Source organism: Humulus lupulus, chromosome 2 (genome assembly GCF_963169125.1).
Source record: "Humulus lupulus chromosome 2, drHumLupu1.1, whole genome shotgun sequence".
Classification (NCBI taxonomy): domain Eukaryota; kingdom Viridiplantae; phylum Streptophyta; class Magnoliopsida; order Rosales; family Cannabaceae; genus Humulus; species Humulus lupulus.
This window is the reverse complement of record NC_084794.1, coordinates 87,424,455-87,431,310: the sequence shown is the minus strand read 5'-3', so window position 1 is coordinate 87,431,310 and position 6,856 is coordinate 87,424,455. Positions and strand designations below refer to the sequence as shown.

Sequence of the window (6,856 nt, the reverse complement as noted above, 5' to 3'; positions counted from 1 at the left end):
AAGTTGTGGTAAGCATATTTTCTTTTAATGGTTTAGTCTTCCTATTCTCTTTCATTTCATCTCCTTTCTTTAGACTCACTCTTGTTCATTATGGTTTTAGGAGTGTTCCAAAAAGTCCCAACTCAGTCCATTTTATCCCGGTAACTTTGGTAAGGAAAATAGGCTAGAATCTATATGTTTATGTTTATGTTATCTTATGTGTTATGTTATGATATGTTATGAATGTGTTATGAATTTGTTATGCATGTGTTTGTTGTAGGCTTGGGCTTATGCCCTATTTGACTAACAAGACCCCAAAAGATTGTGGGCATATGCCTATTTAGCTGGTAGGACCCCACTAATCTCATGGGCATAAGCTTGTTTAGTCTATGGGACCCCAAGTAATAATGGCCATTATAATAAGTGAATTATGTGTTATGATATGTCTTTACGTTATTATGAAATTATGTTTATGTTTATGACTATGTGTTATATTTTTCCTTGCTGGGCATTAGGCTCATTGTAACGACCCGGATTTTCAAGACTCGATAATGCGGAAATATAAATGTTTTCATTTAACAAAATGTCTCAAAAACCCATAGAAAAAAAAAACTTTTTAAAAAGTCGTATGGCCATACTTAACATTTAGTTACAAACATGTTTTATAAATATTAGAGTGAGCCTAGTTTAGGAAAATTACACAACATTTCCAAAAATAAAAAGGCTTCCCAAAAGGTCGGTCCACATGTACATTTGCAAGGAAGACTCCAGCACTCACTGCTCTGCCTTGCCCTTGCACTTACCTACAACATGAAACAACTAGGTAAGCGAAAACGCTTAGTAAGATCAACTTTCAAACAAAGCAGATAGAGAAATAGGGATCCGGACCCATCCGGACCCTACACAATCAATTTCAAGAACGCTAAAGCGTCCTGGCAAACTTATGGTCATGCCTGATAACCAAGGATAAATTAATTCATATCTAGATAAAAATCCTGCACTCAGAAAAATCCCAGAACAAGCAGATATATTATATCACAACTATATCTTACCAACAATTATATCCCTGCACTCAGAAAAATCCCAGAACAAGCAGATATATTATATCACAACTATATCTTACCAACAATTATATCCCTGCACTCAGAAAATCCCAGAGCAAGCAGATATATTATATCACAACATAATTCGAGACCAACGCTCGACAATTTCCAACAATTCATGCGTAACGCGCCCTCCAACATAATTGCTAATCTGTAAAAGAGAACCGAGTCTCCACACTAAGATCTAGCCAATAAATATTCTCATCAAGGGTAACTATCGTGTTACCTAGGGCATCGCTACATATTTAAGAGTGTAATCCAATTTACACGATTTTACGGAGACTTCTATGTTAATCAGTGGTGCTGGTGAGAAGCTGCCCCTAGGGTGTTCAACCTCACTCAATCTTGGCAACCCCTAGTATCTCTAGGCACTCTCACGGAATGGCCAATATTCACGGCTGCTATCCGGGAATAACTTATCAGAGCACTTGCTCGGATTCTAACCGTCCAATGATTAAGTAAGCATGAGGGCCCCTAGGTCCCATTTATCTTGGTGCCCCTAGGTTTAACCAGCTTATCCTTATCTCATGGCCACTCGTCGCGGTAATGAACCGGACATAAATAAAATCAAGCAGTGTGACGGGGATCAACCGTCTAGGATATGACGGACTTCTACCGTTCATATTTTCTAAATCAGCACTCACTAGACTAACGTCTCTAAGCAACTTTCTATGACAGCCTATATATATGCATGTATCCCTATACTAACATACAAGACAATAATCATTTCATGTTGCAGCCATACAATATAAGTTGACTTACTTGGAGTCCTTAGCGCTCAGCAGGTTTTCACCCTCCAACGTTCAGTCCAGTTACGCTTAGCCAATACTGTAGTTATCCATACAGTATACTCGGATTAATTATGGCACTCATAATTCATTATTATTATTTTGGGCAGTTGGGTCATTTTAATAAAAGTCATTTGTAAGGATTTATAATCCTTATTTGGTTTTAAACCTATTAAGGAAAGTCATACAAAATATTCGAGACTAAACCCTAAGTCTCGGGGAGACCTATCCTAAGGTCTCGATACCTAGGCTCGGGTATCACAATGGTATTTCCCCACAACCCGCTAAAAATCTTACTCTTTCAAGGTATCACTATTAACCCGCACTTTCGACTAGTCGGTTAAAATATGTAAGATTTTAGCCGGTATTATATCCAGAAAATACAAATAAATTCCTTAATTATTTTTAAAGAAAATAAACTCTTTAAATTTTCCTTTTATTTTTCTTAAGGTTTTAATATCTAAAAACTGTTTTAAGAAAATTGCCTAATTTGTCTTAATTAGGAAAACCGTTATAAATTTCTCATCTTGACTAATTAATTTTCCCAAAAGCAATTAATCAATTTTACTTACTAGAAAAATAATTCATTTAAACTCAAAGGGGTAATTTTAGTGAAAATATGATTTCAAGACTTACCAATTTATATCTTGAAATAAACAAAATTTTACTTTTTACCTTATGTTCCAAAATCTCATTTTTACACTAAGTGTGAAAAATCTATTTTTCACATTTTTAACTACATACTTCGTTAGTTCATAACTTGAAATTTACTTACCCAATTGTTACCAAAATTTCCCAATTCCATTTTTGTTATGCCATTTAGGTCTTTGTAAAATCTTAGGTCAAAATGAGCATTTTTTATTGGTGAAATCATTTTCCAACAATGAGGTAAAAATGACCTTATTTTCAAGTCCTTATTTTTTCCAAACTTTGACAGTTAATAACTTTCAAACCGTTCAATATTTTCTTACCAAATTTTACAGTGGACTAATAGGTTATTCCATAAATATGTCCACAAAATGTTAGAAAAAACTGGGTTCATTTGCCCTATACAGTGGCTGTCCAAACTTGGTTCCGAAAATGAGAATACGAAAAAACAGCTTTTTACCTAAACTTTGAAATAGCATAACTTACTCATTTCTAAACATTTTTTAGTGTTTCAAAAGCTCAATTTTATGTAATCAATCTCAACAACATAACAGTACAATTTAATTTTACAAAAACAATATACAGTGGCTACTTGACCCCTTGGAAGTCACAGCTTAAAACATGTTTTGTTTTAGGGTATCCTACAAAACCCTTGGGGGTTTTGGTTCCCATTTTCAAAAATCAATACACGTGCATCATAAAAATTATTAAACAACTACCATAACCTTATTACATCATCAACAAGAAACTCTAAGCATTAGATATACAAAATAATGCTTAAAACTAAAAACCCTACAACAAAATCATCAAAAGTAAACTTTTTACCTCTTTGGTGTTCTTGCTTAAGGTTTGGACCTTCCTATAAGCTTTGACTCCTTCAAAACCTTTCAAAAACCCTAACCAACTTCCTCCAACAACATAGGTAATTAGCTATTTGAAACTCTATGATTAAAACTTGACAAAAGTCTAGATTAATGAAACTTTACCTTAGGGAAAACCCTTCCTAGACCAAGACTTAGCTTCCAAGTTTCTTTGGTGTTCTTGGGGTTGAAAATGGAGAGAACACTTGAGAGAGTCTTCAAAAAATCAGATGAGAGTGAATGAGGGAGGGAGAGTGGTCGGATTTGGGGGTTAGAATGGCTCACACAACTCTTCAAAATATCACAAAACACTTGAGTGCTTTTCTACCCACTTGCCCACTTGACTTCTTAATTAAATGGCATTTGAATTTTATAAAATTGGGTTCACACCACTCTAAAATAGCACATGGCCAGCCACCATTTTCCATATATGTGACCATTAATTTTTTTTTTTTTTTTTTTTATAAAGGTTAATAAAGGTTTATAAGAAGAAAAGTCCAAACTTGACTTTTGACACATTTTTTCACTCTTATTAAGTTTTAATCACCAAACTTAACATTAATTAATTAAATTAAATGTCTCTCACATTTAATTTAATTAATCACATAATAAAATTTAACCTAAGGTCCATTCATGGAATAAAATTCCCCATTTCGGCAAAATTAGGCATTTAACACAAAATGCCCTAAAATTTCCATTTTCTTTTAGGTTTATTATTTTTGACCAAAATTTAACTTTTATGAATGTATTTTATGCCCAAAATATAATTGCCATGATTTTTCGTTTTATTTTCAGAGATTTTTACCCGATCAGGGTTTTTGTGTCGGTCCAGGACCGAAAGTCTTATCTTGACTTTTAAATCACAAAATTCATATTTTGGCTAGCAATAACTCATGGAATACTTACAAACAAAATATAATATTATTTAAAATAATATTCTTAACCCGGGGGAAAAATACCGACCCGAGTCGTTTAAAGGTACCCGAAAACGTAGGACGTTACACTCATTCCTTTCTGTTTATGTGCAGGAAATAAGCTTTAGATGTAGAAAGATTCGTGACGCTTGGAGGATGTGTATCGATGATGAATGGAGTCAAGGGGCCGAGCGTTATTCGATTCGAGGATGTAGTCTCCTTTTAATTTTTATGGTTTTATATGTATTTTCCGCATTTTCTTATGTAATTCTTTTAAATCATGTTTTGTTTTTAAAGACAATGGGATCCCAAATCCTTCTTAACATTCTGTTTATTTGTAAATAACTCTTATTTTGCAAGTTACTCAATAAATTATGGTATTTTCGTAAAAATGTAAGATTTATGTATAGTTTCGTTAATGGTCCAAATAGTCTAGATTAGTGGGTCATTACAATCCATTTTGAATTATACAAATTTTTAATTCTTTTAAACAAACTCTTAAAATAATTAAACTTTGGGTTTTAACACCCAAATAGTTTCTAAGGCCCAATTTGAATTTGGGTAATTTAATTCAAAACTAAAATTAAACAATTTAATTTTAATAAATTAAAATTCAAAATAATTTTTATTTTGGATTTTTTAACTAAAATAATTTTAATTATGGAAGAGAACAATTAAAAAAATTAATTAAGGAAAATAATCAATATTATTTCAATTAAAGAAATTTCCAAATTAAAACCATTTTAATTCAATTTCAAATTTTTAATTAAATGAATAATTAAAACAATTATGGTAACAACACATTAGGGTTTGTAAGATACAAACCCTAGGAGTGTACCAATGTGTGCAACAGCAAGGGTTTGGTGGGGTTCAGGTGTGCACGAGGTGCGACTGGGTGTAGGCAGGCACGCAGGGGGTGTGGCTGGGAGGCAGGCGCGCAGGGGCGCGGGTGCAAGGGCATAGCTCGGGCTCGGGGCTCTGGCCATCTTGGAATTTCAGCCAAAATTTTAAAAGAAAAGTTACAAAACTTTTATGCCCCAAAATTGGCTTACATATTTCATCTGGAAAACACAATCAGGGTGTGTAGCGAAATGGGCGTGGTGGGCCCGGTGTATATAACACAAAAAAAATTCTATCTCTCATATAAACATGTTCAAGAAAACATCCAGACAAAAATATTAATATACAATATTATTAATCATGCAACATATATATAAATATACACATATTTATATATATCATATACATATATATACAATTATTCAAGAACAAAAGTATTTACCTCTTGAAGCCTATCAAGTGTCGTTGAGTCTTTTCGTATATATATCGATCTTCCTATCCAAGGCTTTGAGTACTCAAACCATGATCTTCTGGAGTGTTCTCTACACCTCAAGATGTGTGTGGGCACATAGAGAACATGAGTTTATAATTTAGGAATCGCAAGTATATCTCAACACATAAGAACTTGGATTATGGCCTGAGAAATGTTAAAATAAAAGAAGAAAAAGAAGATAATCTATATCTGACAAATTCTTAAATTTTTCTGAATTCTCAATGACTTGTATATATTTCTTCTTGTTATTCTATAATATATATATAGAAAGAGATTATGTATTACCTTCTTATTCCTAACAATAATAGTAATATAATAATATATCATAATGATGATAGGAATTGATTTAGGTAAATATTTAACTTACTAAATTTTGAAAATATATATTTTTAAATTATTAATTAATTGAATAAATAAAATAAAAACAACACAGATACATTATGTGTGTCCCTGGACTGTGTCATGCATGAATAGCAGTGCTCCCTTTTCGGGGATATTACATTTTTCTTTGATTTATTTATTTAACTAAAATCAACCCTTCCATAAAATATGGTATTATCTTCTTAAGGAAAAAGATCACAACCATATTTCAAAATTTAAATTTTAAATTCAAAATTCAAAATTCAAAATACAAATTGATGATCATCATTATCATCATCTTTTAAAATTCAATATATCAAAAACTATTTTTTGGCTTACCAATTTTATTTTCTCCTAATCAAATAAAATAATTAATTTAAAAAATTAATTAATTTAATTATATATATTTCGAAATTATATATTTAAATTAATAAACATATTTTTGAAAAGTTAATAATTAGTTCCAAATTAATTATTCAATCTCAATTATCATATAATTGTACCCGAAGAATAAAATTCTTCTCAAATTTTCAAATTACAATTTTACCTTTGTATCAACTCTTACCTTGATATGGTGTTGATAAGAACACCATGGGACCTATGGACCTATAATATCAAGCTCCAATAAATATTAGATTATTAATCAAAGTTCTTTGATTAAATAATCATATTTATTAATCTCATAACTACTCCACAATAAATATGAGTTTGAACTCTTGATAATTATAGACATATATTAACAGAGTACTTTATTACAGAATAAAGTGTCCATTGATATAATCATTACATACAAAGTTAATCCTCTATTAATGGTTCATAATTAAAAGGGAATAAAATTATCGTTTTACCCATTTAACTATATCTTGTTCCT

The 6,856-nt window shown here is 31.4% G+C and overlaps 1 long non-coding RNA gene across 1 annotated transcript; it reads right to left on the bottom strand.

Moving 5' to 3' along the window:
• Positions 1–545: 545 nt before the first annotated feature.
• LOC133816164 (uncharacterized) lies at positions 546–4,013 on the bottom strand. The gene is made up of 3 exons (XR_009885045.1): positions 3,505–4,013; positions 3,344–3,422; positions 546–782 (listed from the first exon to the last, which is right to left on the bottom strand). It is a non-coding gene; the product is annotated as an uncharacterized LOC133816164 (long non-coding RNA).
• Between the last annotated feature and the right edge of the window lie 2,843 nt (positions 4,014–6,856).